Source organism: Palaemon carinicauda, chromosome 21, assembly GCF_036898095.1.
Source record: "Palaemon carinicauda isolate YSFRI2023 chromosome 21, ASM3689809v2, whole genome shotgun sequence".
NCBI classification, from domain to species: Eukaryota; Metazoa; Arthropoda; class Malacostraca; order Decapoda; family Palaemonidae; genus Palaemon; species Palaemon carinicauda.
This window is the reverse complement of record NC_090745.1, coordinates 102582543-102598518: the sequence shown is the minus strand read 5'-3', so window position 1 is coordinate 102598518 and position 15976 is coordinate 102582543.

Sequence of the window (15976 nt, the reverse complement as noted above, 5' to 3'; positions counted from 1 at the left end):
GAGAGAGAGAGAGAGAGAGAGAGAGAGAGACAGACAGACAGAGAAAGAGAGAGAGAGAGAGATAACCTCCCAATAGCTAAACATGAATAATTATATTAATATATTACGAAAATGTTCTCATCACTATCATCTTGGCTATCGTTATTTAAAATCTTAAGACAACGTTAGATTTGAATATCTTAGCCACACATTACCATTAAACTCACACGGATGCCTCTAAACCAAATTAATAAAAAAAAAAAAAAAAAATGCAAACTATTTTCAATAATTCATTTGTAATCTACATAAATAGAGGTTCAACTAATTTTTAATGAATCTTTGTGGAAGTGTCATTCTCAATTCCTTGTAGACTACACTAACTTGTAAAAGTTTCTACGGCCTACATTTCACCTTACTCCATTTAATAATAATAATAATAATAATAATAATAATAATAATAATAATAATAATGCCTCAGTCGTGTCCATTTAATCATAAACTAGCATGTACAGTAAAAAAAAAAAAACATCATAGCTTGTAATTAGGATCAAGGCGTCTAATAAGAATATATTTTGAATTAATAATTATGATTGATCTTTTTAAAATCCTTGTGACACTGGCTATACGTGATCATCGATCGTTGCTTGGGATTAACGCCAATTGAGAGGCCGGGCATTGCTTTACTTCCTACTTCAATGGGAAAGATTGCTTTAAATAAACAATTTAACAGTTCTCCACCTTCGTCTTAATGACCATACTGCAATTGTAGTGTCACGAACCTTGGAAAAAAAAAAAAAAAACACACACACACCAAGATCGGGAAGTGATGCCCTATGACCTCAATGAGAGAGTTGTTCGCACACCTCAGCTGGCCTGCCCAAAAGCTGGTTAAGATTGTTGTGACTATTACCCCTTCTCTTTATCGTTCCGAAGTTGAGAGAGAGAGAGAGAGAGAGAGAGAGAGAGAGAGAGAGAGAGAGAGAGAGAGAGATATGGCGTCTTGCCACAGTTGAGTTCTTGAAAACTCAGCAAAAACGACAGGTTGGCTGGTTCAAAATCAAGACGCTGTTGCAACGACATTTGGGAGCTCCTTAACACCCCCCCCCCCCCCCCGGGAAATTATGTTCCCACCCTCCGATTCAGCAGCAGTGACGAACAGTTATAAAGAATTGGAGAAAGTTAGAATTCTCCATAGACGTGCCGCTGCGTCACCAGTCCTCTCTTTAGACTTAATGCCAGACACCTTTGACTTTGTTTGGTCTTCGAATTTGTTCTGATACATGCCGTATATTAACTTTAACTAACATTATCAATAACATAGAATATTACTTAAGTAACTGCTCATCTTCCCCCCCCCCCCCCCACCCCACACTCACAACCGCACACCCCTGGGTGCGCAAGTTATAGTGTTTGAATTTTGAAAAAGAGTTATCATTTATCAGAGCTATCATTTATTACATAATCTGAGAAATATTTCAAGTATAATCTACTTTGCCACTTCATTATTGAATAAAGCTGTTATCAAGAAAACATAAGTTTTCCGTATCAAATATAATGCCTTTTAACATTTTATTTCATATTTCAATCTTGCCCCAGTGCCGCATAGTCAATCGACTTATTATTTACATGATTTTTATGACAATTATAATTAAAGTCAGCCCGTGAATGGAGGGGTCGGGACAAATTGTTCAATTAGTTGATTACAAAGGATATGCTACTGCTACAAGAATGAGAGAGAGAGAGAGAGAGAGAGAGAGAGAGAGAGAGAGAGAGAGAGAGAGAGAGAGAGAGAGAGTACTAAATAAGTCTCATTTTATAGTTTATTTACGAAAGGTCTCTTTTAATGTTGTTACTGTTCTTGATATATGATTAATTTTATTGTTAACTACTTCTCTTCTAGTTTATCTATTTCCTTATTTCCTTTCCTCACTTGGCCATTTTCCCTGTTATAACCATTGGGCTTATAGCATCCTGCGTTTCCACCAAGGGCGGTAGCTTAGCTAATAATAATAATAATAATAATAATAATAATAATAATAGAGTCAAATGCCCTTTATTATATAGGAAAGATGTAAGTAAAGGAAGCTGCAATGATTATTATGAGTCCCAATGAAGGCGTAAAGGTCTTCATACACGAAGACATTGTCATCTCATTGCTATATCTATACACTCATGCAAGATCGGGAACTGAGGCCAGCCTACTGGACAAGTCCGTGCCTATTCTGTATAATCGAGTAATAGAACAAATATCCCCTTTTTGACACGACCACTAAAACTATAAATAAATTAATGATTGCCTATTCAAGGCACAAACATACCGAGGAAAAACAAAAAAGTAACGAAATTCCTGTCTTTTTTTTTTATTTATTCCTTTCAACCTTGTCAAATAACAATTGCTCACAGAATTGGTCTTTCTATGGATACTGCAAGATTTATTTAATTCAAAAATTCTCTATATATCGAACTAGACATACAGTAGTTTCTATGGGTACTGCAAGTTTTAATTCCAAAATTCTCTATATATATACCTAGTCATATTTTATATATACAGTCTGCAAGTTATATTTATTTCAAAAAAACGGATTTTGAGCGAAGCGAAAAATCTATTTTTGGGTGAGATGGCCATGTCGTCCTGATGGAAGTTCCTATAGGGTAGCTTCCTAGGGTATATTACAACTACGGCGATATTCCCAGAGAATTTACCTTAAGGTACCAGAATTCTAACTCCTGGAGCGAGTATCCCTCGTGAAAGGGATATCGCGACATATCAGAGGACGTATTCTAGACACGTCACATGGCAATCTACATCCTGGACAGAGATTTCGTCTCGTTGGAGGTGATTGGCGAGATACGAATTCGGGAAAGAAAAAGGGGAGCCGCTCCCAAGGCTTCCCTATCCCCCGATTCGTATGCGTGCCTGGCGCCATCTGTATTCCTTGTAGCGTACACGAGGTGCTACAGATACTGTATGTAGGGAGGGGTCCTACAGCCCTTTCTTAGAAAGGCAAGGGCGGGTCCATCAGGACGACATGGCCATCTCACCCAAAAATAGATTTTTCGCTTCGCTCAAAATCCGTTTTTTGGGCTCAAGCCATGTCGTCCTGATGGAAGTGTACCAGAGCATTACTGTATCTGTGGATTCTCAGAACGTGCCGTACTCCCCGGAGGTAATTTTTTTCCCCGGTCGACTAGACCTAGAGACCTAAGATGTTACCGTTATACATCTTTTCAACTAACTATAAACTATGTTAGAGCTTCCTGCCCCCTACAGGGAAGAGTCCTACTAGACTCTGGAAAAGTCTCTTAGAGTACATATATCTATGTATGAATACCAGGCAAGCTAATATAGTGGTCTCGCCCTATATTAAGTAAAGCATAGTTTGTAAAGAACCACTGCGTCAATATGAAATATCGACCAGTTCTCCGCACAATACTTGTATTGGACAAAGGTTTTATATCCGCATAGGAGGAAAACCAATGCAACATAGCTTGCATAAAGGAACAATTCTATTAGAATTATCCCAGATAAGATACATAGAATGAATGCTCAATTATACCAATAAATTGACACAGGTGAAGGAGACGCAAGGTTCTCAAGAACCAGATTATTGACAGGCAATAAATAGACAGGTTAACCACAATTATATATATATATATACATAAGAAGAGGATAACCCAAAACTTTAAGCATAAGTATGATAGTAAACAGAGCTTGTTTGTCTGAAAGAAAAAACATTAGATGCCACTTTTAAGATACCGAGGTATCAAAGTCATAAAAGCCTGTATTACAAATCAATGACATTAGCGTTAGAAACGCTCGGCACACATGTCTGCACTTATGCTAGGTTCACCTTCGGAAATGGAACAGTCTGGATGGGCAACACAGTGCCCTCACTTAGTTTGTAGTACAGTATGTAACTACACACTCACCCTGGAATTAATCGTCCCAATTAAGACCACTGTTCCTCGCAGAGTTAAACAGTAGGGTTAACACCGCGACCCACTGCTACCACAGATCTCTTTTAGTTCCTCTACTTGCTTCGCATAGTGGCGAAAGAACACTCTGGAAGACTTCCAGCCAGTGTATGAACAGAGATGTTCAAAATCCATACAATTAAAGAAATTTAAGAATGAGGCAACTTTCCTCGGATTGTGACCTGCGGGTGTATTGTCAGGATCCGCTCTGCGAATAAAATATATGATTTTCGCTTTGAGTTGATTCAGAGATAAATTTGAGCCTGATGTTTCTCCCCTGAATAGTTGACCACCCTTGAAGTCTGAAGTTCTATGAAGATAGACCTTTAGGCATTCTACTGGACATAGAGATGCATCTTCTTTCAGAATCTTGAAGTCTCTTGACAGAACCCGCTATCTCCTTCCTTTTCTTCGCCGGGGTGGAGAAACGGTGTGACCAAAGGTCCCAGTGGATTCCCAGCCACTGGAACTTTTGAGATGGAGAAAGTCGAGACTTTTTCTGTTGATCTTGAAGCCTAGGTACTCTAGGAACTGGATCACTTGACTGGAAGCTTGCAAGCATTCTGTCTCGGATGCTGCCCACACCAACCAGTCGTCCAGGTAGGCTACTACCTGAATTCCCTTTAGGCGTAATTGTTTGAGAGCTACGCTCGCAAGCTTCGTAAAAATCCTTGGGGCTATGTTTAGCCCGAATGGCATGGCTCCGAAGGCGTATAGTCTTCGTTGTAGCCTGAACCTAGGTAGGGGGAGAGTCAATGGCTAATTGGAATGTGCCAATAGGCGTCTAACAAGTCTATAGAGACGGAATATGCCCTCTTGGGCAGTAAGGTCCTTATGTGTTGCAGTGTTAGCATTTTGAATTTGCAATTCACTATGAACTTGTTGAGTGGCGACAAGTCCAGAATGACTCTGAGCTTTTCCGAGTCTTTCTTGGGAACACAAAACAGCCTCCCTTAGAAATTGATGGGCTTCACCCTTCGGATCACCTTTTTTCTCCAACAGTTCTTGAACGTACTCCTCCATAACGGGGGTGGAGTGTTGGAAAAACCGAAGGCACGGGGGTGGAGTGCTGTACCAGCTCCCGCCCAGTCCATTCTTGAGTAGGCTGTGGGCCCAGGGATCGAAGGTCCACCGATCCCGAAATTTCAGAAGTCTCCCTCCTACCGGTATCACCTCACTTGGACTGCCGTCCTGAGGTCTTGCCTTCCTGACCACGACCACCCCTGAATCCCCTTCCCCTTGAGGGGCGTCTAGACGAGCCTCTGGCTGCTCCTCTAGGCTTTGCTCGAAAGGAAGTAGACTGCCCTTCGAACGCTGGGGTGAATGCCGTGGACTGTGTCGACACGGCCTGGGGTACCCACTGAAAGGTGGTCGGGGTTTGTGCCACGATCTGGGGCACTGGGGCCAATGGCAATTGCAGTTGCTGTTGCTGTCTAAGAGGCTTGGCTAGCCGAGACGGTAGCCTAGTCCTCATAGTCTTCCTCTTTGGTTGAGGACCCTCATCCGGGGAAGACTTTCTTTTGATAGCCAGGCCCCACTTCTGGAGAAGGTTTCTATTCTCCAAGGCGGCCTTATCAACAACTTCTTTGACCAAGTCGGTAGGGAAAAGGTCTTTTCCCCAAATGTTGGAGGAGATTAGTTTCTTTGGCTCATGCCTCACCGTAGCCGAGGTAAACACGAACTCCCTACAAGCTCTCCTTGCCTTGACGAAGCCATAAAGGTCCTTCGTCACTGTGGCCAGATGAGGCTTGGCCACTACCATGAACATTTCATGGACCTTGGGGTCACTTGCCATCGTCTCGAGAGTAGTCTGAAGAGACATTGAGGCAGACAGTCTTTCTTTTGTATCGAACTCACTTCGCAAAAGAAAGTCAGACAGCTTAGGGAGGTCCTTGCCGAACTGACGTCCGGCAATATCAGCCTCCAACTTTCCCACTGAGAACGTAAGATGGACGTCCTTCCAGTCTTTGTGGTCCATAGGCAGGGCCAGCGACAAGGGTTTACACTCCTCTAGGGAGGGACAAGACTTGCTGGCCTCGATTGCTTTTAGTACAGCCAGAAACCCTTTCTGTAAAAAGGGGAAGGCTCTAGTAGGTGAGGACACAAAGGAAGGGAGCTTCCTATTCAATGCGGCTACCTTTGAGTTAGAGAAGCCCCTCTCTTTCATCGAGGATGAAAGTAGAGCTTGAGCCTTAGCATGGTCCATCACTATGACCTCCTTCGGCTCTGTCTCCTCCTTTGAAGCTGGTTCCTTCCTCAGCCGGACATAACAGTCCGGATATGCCTTGCTGGGCCAGAATTCCACCCTCCAGGGGAACTGAGCCCAGCTTATCCGAGATGACGATCTTTCCAGTCGTCATCGGCATGTGCTTAGCATACCTCCATGGGTTAGCATCTAAGCACAAGGGAAGGTTTTTCACATTGAGCTTTTTCTGGGGCCCATGTGATTCTGCAAGGCACTGCATTCGCAGTTCCATTGCAGCCGCCTTCTCCTGATTCTCCTTCTGCATTTGTTGGATCATTCCAACAATAGAAGAGAGGGCCTGTCCCAGCTATACTGGGAGACCGGCCGATATAGAGGGGCTTGAACTTCATCCTGGGCTTCTGCCAGGAGGTCTTCCTCCTGACACCCGTCCACATCAGACATCCTGTCATCTAGCTGGATGTCTTGCATCGCGACCGCGACTTCAGCATCCACCTGGATCTGAACTTAGGGGATCTCCTCTTGAGGCTGGGGAATCACTGCATCAGCTGATGCCTTAGGGAAAGGATACGCCCTCATCTTCTCACTTGGAAGATAAGGGCCAGAAGTGTTCTTTTGGAAGCCCCTTACCCAGGAACGAAGCTTCTTCCTAGCTATTTAAATGTCTCAGTCATCAGGTTAGTGCACACAGTACATACCTGAGGGTCCCAATACCGGAGATCATCCTTGGAGACAGCGTATGCTGCGTGTCTCCTACAAAACTCATGTCCGCAGAGGTTCTTGCTGCTGACATTGCAGAAAGCACTTCCCCACTTCGGAGTGTCCTTCTGTAAAGAGAAGAAATTTCCATGAGTATCAAGTGAACTATGTATCACTGGATATGCATAGTATAGCATAACAATTCAGAAAGGAAAGACACACACTTGTGTTTCCCTCACAACCCATTGTTGCAGCCTTCCAGATAATAAAATCAAAATGGTTAATCTCTTCTAGAGTAACCAACGCAAGGTTTCCAGAGGAAACAGGTGGAGCTCACACCTAAGCAATGATTTTAAAATCCTGGATAATAGACAGGGAAGAACTCAGCTTCCTATCTGTAGGGCAACAGAAAAGGGATGTGCAAGAAAAAACAATAGTGTTAGAAGACACAGTGCTGTACCAAAACCCTTACCCTAGTTTTCTTCTTACTGTATATGTTATACTGAAGAATACTAGTACAGTATAGAGGGATGTGTGCCGGCCTGCCTTTGCCGGCCGGCACACACCACTTAACAGCTATAGGGCGGCAGCACTCTGGTTCAAATGCCTGTGCCGGTCGGCAGCAACTGCCGGCCGGTAACAGCCAGTGTTGGCCGGCAATGGCTGCCGGCCAGCAACTACACAAGGTAGTACCCAGCTGCCGGCCACACTCTTGGTGACCGGCAGACAAGGGCTGACATAAGCCGGCCGGCAAAGGTACAAGACCGATGCCAGCTGGCAGCAAAAGAACCAGAGGACTACACCTGCCTGGCTGCCGGCCTCATAGGCCGGCAGCCGGGACAAGTACAGCACTAGAAGAAAAAGAAAAATAGAATGGATGCCGGGATAAGAGTGTACACAACCTCCAAGCCCGGTAACCGAAAGAGTGCATATAAGGAAGGGGAGAAACTAATTCAGGCTTCCTTGACCAATGCCGTCCGGCTCTCCCGGCAGGCATGGATGAGGGACCAAGAGAGGTCCGGGCAGCACTCGAAAACATAAGACCCTTGCCGGCCAGCAGCTCTGCCGGCCGGCAAGGGGCTGAGTCAATTCCACATCCTAACCTATACTAGGTCCAGAAGTAGAACGACGTACAGTACAGTAAGACCCCTGCCGGCCAGCTCTGCCGGCCGGCAAGGGGCTGAGTCAATTCCACATCCTAACCTATACTAGGTCCAGATGTAGAACGACGTACAGTACAGTATGAAGAAAGAGGGGGAAGGGACAAGAGGGTCCTGCCAACCTTGCTTTAGTGACAGATCACCCGCAGCTAAGAAACTTATCTTAGCCTAAGGGAGATCTAAGGGGAAAGGCCAGCAATACTTGCCAGCTTCCAGAGCACCAAAGCAAGGAAGGCGTTGCTACTCCCAAGGGAAGAACTTATCCTCCCGCGAGAACAGCAACAGGACTAGTCTGGTAGATCACAAAAGAAGGAATCATATCCACAGAAACCTTCGGTAGTGACCTAAGGGAGCTAAGCTCCCTTTGTATGTGTTAGGTCAGCGAGGGGGACTCAGCCCCAAGCCAGACAACACAGACTCAGACTAAAAACTCAGTTGTTCTGTCCCTCTTGAACCATAACTACAGGAACAGGAAGGTACAGTAACACCCTAGTATAGTTTTATCGAAAATAAATTTCGGAAAAAACCACTTAGAGATAAGCCCAAGGCTTAAACAGAGGGAAAGGGATTGCAAACCTTCTCCGAAGAAAAGAAAGCAACCGGGGAGTATGATAAAGTATACTAAGGCTCCATAAGCAACTAGCCTAGGCACCAAGAGAATCGATTACCTAATTCACCGAAACTCACTCGTATACTATCTTGGAAATATTCCACACAGTCTAAAATGTATAAAATATAGCCTAAAGCTTCAATAAAATTTTAATTACACTCGGAAAAACCATAATCATGCATGAAGTACTAGGACCAAACGACTAGGCTACATGGCCTAGCGTAGGCCAGAATGGCGAATACTTCGCCAAATAATACTAAGCACGAAAGGAAACCCTATGTAATGCTAAATAGCTAAAATTTATTAAAGCAAAACAACCAGGAATGTCGCTCTGACTAACTAACTTATACCTAGCGAGCGACAGCGTCCAAGACGCCTCTGGTAGGCTACGGCTCTTGTATCAAAGATTAATCCTATTAATCACTCAAAATTTTACCAAGAGCCTACATTTATACATAACAGACACTATACTCAACTTATCAGAGGCCGACGAAGACGAAGAAGCCATGAAAAGTCGAATAAATCCAAGATTTGCGAGAAAAACAGGAAAAAACACCGAGTTGTTAAGCTACGCAAAAAGGAATACAGATGGCGCCAGGCACGCATACGAATCGGGGGATAGGGAAGCCTTGGGAGCGGCTCCCTTTTTTCTTTCCCAAATTCGTATCTCGCCAATCACCTCCTACGAGACGAAATCTCTGTCCAGGATGTAGATTGCCATGTGACGTGTCTAGAATACGTCCTCTGATATGTCGCGATATCCCTTTCACGAGGGATACTCGCTCCAGGAGTTAGAATTCTGGTACCTTAAGGTAAATTCTCTGGGAATATCGCCGTAGTTGTAATATACCCTAGGAAGCTACCCTATAGGAACTTCCATCAGGACGACATGGCTTGAGCCCAAAAATCTCTATATATCGAACTATAGTAGAACACCCAAGCTGCAGATTGATAAAACGATTGCGATGTTGCGAATGGACCTTTTTTCACCTTCCCTTAAAAAAGAGTATTGTCACCAGAAAAATCTCCCGTCCAATCAACGCAGCTATAAAGGCAACGCTGGATCTGGGGAGTATTTTTACAAGTGAGGACCAACAAATACACAACACTACCGATGCAAAAAATTTCTTAAGCTGCCAACCTTTCAATAAAAAGCAGAAATGTAATCTATTTCTCTTGTTTATTTTGCTTTGTTTATACCTTAATTCTTTTGAAATTATTCTTTATTTTATCGATTTTTCACCACTGAGCTAACTTCCCTAAGAAGTCCCTTGAAATATACACATTGCATTCTACTCTCCAACTAGTGTCGCAGCTTCATGTTTAAAATAATAATGATCATAAAAAATCTCGTTTACTAGACCGGCCTTGGTTGAAAACAAGTAGATGTAAATAAAAAGCCTGAGTTCCAGCCTCAATAAAAAGTATAAACTTGTTTTGAAGAAGCAAAGGGAAACAAAAGCATTAAAAAATTCAAAGCCATGCACAAAGTGATAGAAAAAGTCACGATACCATTAACTCTCCAATACATTCTACGCAGTACATTTCGCTTTCACTTTCCAAACAATGGACTATGTAGTTTACTCGTCTATTTTCACAAGAAAGACAATTTTAACAGTCTTAAACTTGTAAATCTCTTGCTATAATCCAGTGAATATTATTATTCCACAAGTCTCCATTACAACGACATAAGTGCAGTCTTCTTAGTTTATGACTACCTGCTTAAAACATTTTTTTTAAATTTTTCCAATTTCAAAATACCAGCACTCAAATTTCTAAACTTTTGGGCTGATATTACTTATATATCGTTAACACCACCTACAAAAATACCCATTGAATGTATGCTAAGACAATATTACAATAATTAAACTAAAATGGCTTATTTACCAAGCTACTCAAATTCAGTTGTGACAGGAACTGCCCCTTACCATGTCACAGATTCAGTAATAAATAAAAGTTCACATCTGTTAGTCAGAATTTAGGTCCGGCTAGTATCAGCATAGAGTGAATTTTCTCTCACAGCAAAAACTGGTTAATTGGAGAAATACTTTCTGGAAGAGAGTAACAATTAATCAATGTTGCTTTCGAGTTAGGCACCTCGAGCGATCTTCCAAATTCTTCTTCGAGATTCAGTGGCTCCGAATGCCAGATATTACGGCACTGTCTGGCCCTGGAAGACTGATATATTGCGAATTCTCCGAATTCTCTTGAGAATGGAAAGGGAGGGAAGAAGCCACGATGAAATAGTTGGGCTACTCGATGATTTGCTATACACATTCACATAGGGATGGAAAGTCGGATATACAAACATCCATACAGAGAGAGAGAGAGAGAGAGAGAGAGAGAGAGAGAGAGAGAGAGAGAGAGAGAGAGAGAGAGAGAGAGAGAGAGAGAGAGAGAGAGAAAAATCTAATGAACAGCTCCACCCCGATTGGATGAAGATTACCTCATCGTGGACCTTTCTTTACGATGACCTACACTCAGTTGGAATGTTCATTAATAAAGCAGGGGAGCTATTATCATTATCACTATTACTAGATAAGCTACAACCCTAATTGGAAAATAAGGTTACTACAAGTCCTTGGGCTCTCCAACAGGGAAAGTATCCCAGTGAAGAAAGGAAATAAGGAAAGAAATACGCTATATATGAAAAATAATGAATGATTATAAAATACCTTGAGAGCCGTAAGAACATTAACATAAACCTGCCAAATATAAACTACAAATAGAGTTATTTGTCAACCTGTTCAACATAAAAACATTTACAGCTAAAGTTCCACCGATTCAACAGCGAGATTTGGACGATCATTCTACAATTTGGTCAGAGATGGAATAGAATACTACGATCTACTCTTCAACACACACATTATTTAAAGTAATGTTTTTTGTTTTTTTTTTAATTTCCACGATGGGAAAAAAATGAAAAAAAAAAAAACATTGAAATATCTATATCTTTACACTGACATTATTATCTATATATAATTAACGACACCTATAACATATACCTCGTAATTGTATACTATAAGGATATCACAATAATTAAACAAAAACCGAAAAAGACACTTTTACGGCTTACTTACCATTTAATCCGAATGCCGCCGCTTACATAAAGTAAAGGAACAGTTCTTTTCGAGTAAAGGTCGGAAAAAATTAAATAAAAACAAGGACTATATTACACAAAGAACTCGTTTGATTAAATCTGGATTAGGTAGAAAAATGTAGAAACCATTAATAACACCTGCAAGAATATCAAACTAAAGAACAGAACTGACATGACAGCATGAAATTACAAACGTGGGAGTGACATATTTTTCTTTATACAAATCAGACACATCAGGAAAGATAAAACAGAAAAATTGTAGGATATGCAAAGTGCCCCCCCCCCCACCTCCATCCCTTTTCACACTATTCTCCAATGTACTCTTTTGTTTATTCCAAGAGCCGTTGACTAACTTATTCCGGACGCCATTGTTTCTGGAAAAGCAAAATGGACTCGAGAAATTTTTGCCTCGAAAAGTTGTGGGATTTAAAGCATTCGGAATTTGGGTTCCCTTTGCAGATGTTCCCATTCCTAGTGTTATCTTGAACTTGTACATTAATACTTTTCGATTCCCTATTCATACCATGAGCATGGCTTCTCCGGTAATAAGAAATTGCTCACGTTCTAAACGAAAGTCACTTAGTTTTCGATTCCCTATTCATACCATGAGCATGGCTTCTCCGGCAATAAGGAATTGCCCATATTCTAAACGATAGTCACTTAGATTTTGACTCCCTATTCATACCATGAGCATGGCTTCTCCGGCAATAAGGAATTGCCCATATTTTATACGATAGTCACTTAGATTTCGATTCCCTATTCATACCATGAGCATGGCTTCTCCGGTAATAAGGAATCACTCATATTCTAAACGATAGTCATTGGTTTTTACTCTATAGGGTCACTGACAGTCTTCGAAACTTAATTTACGAATGATGATATAACTGTCACTTGATTTCATAATTCGACGATTATTTATCATAGAACTTCGTGATTATGCATCGTGTCGAAGATTAAATCCTAAATCTGGAACTTTTTGAAATAAACCCATAAGCATCTCTGTATATCAAAGAAGCATTTCTTCAAAATGCTTGCGCATCTCAAATCATTAAGTTTTCGATACAAGAGATTTCTTCATTCGATCTATTGTATTCGATTGTGAATTCAGTCAAACAAAAAACCAACAAAAGCTTCAGTTAATTTTATAAAAAGTAGGCCTTCATATAAAAAAGGAGAAAAGTTCCACTTCTTTGTACTATCATGTAAGTGCTTGTTTATTTATCGTTCTTAATATAACATTGTTCTCTACATTTTGAGGTAAGGTTTATATAACCATTTGTATTTGGTGTCACTATTTATATTACTTCTTCAACGATTCAGTATATTCTGCTATAAGATGCTAAAGGATTGAATTGCCTTTTGACTGTTCATTGAGAAACAAGTATTTACCAGAATAAAAAAAAAAAATCACAACAAAAAATGAAAGGACTGAAAGTTTTCGTTTCAAAGAATATCCTCGTTAATATCATGTTGATTTTTTGTTATTCACATTTCGAAATGTATCTGACATAGGGAACGAATTGTAAATATGTTTTATTCTTTTCCACCTGTTTTCAATAAAGGCAAAAGTTACTCGATATTTTTCGTCCTATCCTTATTTTTGCATGATTTACGAGGAACCTTTCGTACTTCCCATTTTCGGGACGCCATGGCGTCAAATATACAATGATTTCCAAAATCCGAATTCCGAAATTCTTTTAACACTCAACGAGCCCAGCTCATTATTTTTAATGCATATTTTATAACCTATTTCCAGAAACTATTCCATAGCATACCGCTGCGAAAAATAAATAATTCTAAATTCAGATTTAATGTGAAAAACATTCACGGTACTTGCCATCGAAACGGTGTTGCCATATTCGAATTACCCTGTAAACATTTTTAACGCAAATTATTGTACAAATATTGACTGCAGAAAAGTACTATTCCAAATCAATTGTGCCTGATAACTGAAGCTTTTTTTTTTTTTTTTTTTTTTTAATAATAACAACTCAGATAAAATATGTGAATTCGCATGATGTTTTTAAGTTGATGAAAAAGCCATTCGTCACCTTAAAAACATACTCCTTACCTTTCAAGTAAATTAATTCGACGACGAAAGGCATCTTTTATTCATATTCTTTGCTATTAAGACAACATACAGTGTTAAAAATTTGCATTAAAAAAATGGTAAATTTCTGGCAACATTTAATCACAGATTTTTACCGTTTTAAAAAACGAGTATATTGACGTAAAGGACTGATTTTACGGTCACCAACCCGTAAAAGATAACAAAGTAAGGTAAAATTACGGTCGCCTGTATTTTACTGAAATACGGCTGAAAACAGTATATTTTTACGGAGAATGTCCGATTGAAATTACGGTTTTTTTAACAGTGTATACAACACGTATTTTACCCGTCTTTTAAGGTTTTTTTTTAAAAGGGTAATCCAAGTAGTCTTCCCCGCTCAATAAAAGGAATTATCTCTAATCAGTATCTATGTTTAGATAAAATTTAACCTTTATCTTTTCTAATGTCATTCATAGCTCATCCCAAAATAGTGTCTGTAAATCTAAATATCACTGATGCTCTTTTAGTTATACCAACGATGAATGATTACAAATTCCCTTCGATATCGAGTATATGATGCTCTTGCCTCACAAAAATAGATTATATATATATATATATATATATATATATATATATATATATATATATATATATATATATATGTATATATATATATATATATATATATATATATATATATATATATATATACACATATAAATATATATATATATATATATATATATATATATATATATATATATATATATATATATATATATAATATATATATATATATATATATATATATATATATATATATATATAATATATATATATACATATATATATATATACATATATATATATATACATATATATATATATATATATATATATATATATATATATATATATATATATATATATATATATATATTGGCGTGCTACTGTTATAAGCACACATTGAGTAAGCTGGGTTGGTCCAGATGACCAATTCTGGTGAAGTATAGATATGAACTGCCTAAATTATCGATATCACAGATATCGTATGCTTAGTTTATTTTAGACACATCACAAACTCGGAAGACACCTGCATCCGGTGACGTCACAAACTTTCACGCTTGAGACAATGTGTTGACGTTAAGAAGAATGTCAAATTGCTGAGGTTTGCATTGTATGTCCAGTTTACGATTTGAATGACTACAGCAAATCCCAGGGTTAGCTCCTTCAACCAACATGACATATTACGTCATTTGTTTTAAACATGTAATATTAACTATTCTAATCATTACATTAGCTCGGCCAGCTATCTCAATTTTTTTACAAAAATTTAACAACAAGCCGAAACATGGTTATTAGGTGTGACTGGACATACGTATTATTCTTTGTTTAACTTTAGCCATAATCAACCGAGGACGAATGTCCAAATAGGCACATTAAAAAATAATAACAATAATGCATACAAAAAAGATATTACCAAAGCAAAAAGAAAAATGCATGATAAAACCAAGATCATATATATGGTACATTGCTAGCAAATGATTATATGGTACCAAAAAGAAACTTCTGACTTACATATGATTCGGTAACTTGATAAAGAATAATTGTTACCTTTGTCAGAAACAAAATACTCAATTTTTAGTGCACAAACACGAATTCCTGGTACGTACACGTACCACGGTTTCGTACATATATATATATATTTATATATAGGGCTGATATATTTTATTAGATGCCCATAGATTCTGTTATATATTTTATTTTTTTTTTCTCTTTTCTTTTTTAACATTCCGGCTTATATATTTTTATTAGATGCCGAGAGAAAAAATGATTTATAACTTTTTTTTTTTTTTTAAATGTTGTTTTAAATGTATTTTTAACAATGCAAATGTAGAAAATTTCTTTAATTACATATTACTAGCGTACTAATCAGCTTTTCATACAAACTCTCCCCGACAAATTACTCCTTTAGCGAATGAGGTGGCCACTCAAACAGCTTTGAACTGAATCAAATAGGGCGTATTGTCGGGGCTAGGCAAATCGTTCCTTTTTAGCTGCTTGCTGTGCCGTAAACTACGCCAAACAAGGATGTTCACGGCGATAAATATCACCACCGTGATACACAAACCAGCTAGTAGTATGGGGTGAAGAATTTCCTTATAAGTCGGTGACAGGTGGTCCATTTCGGTTATTTTCA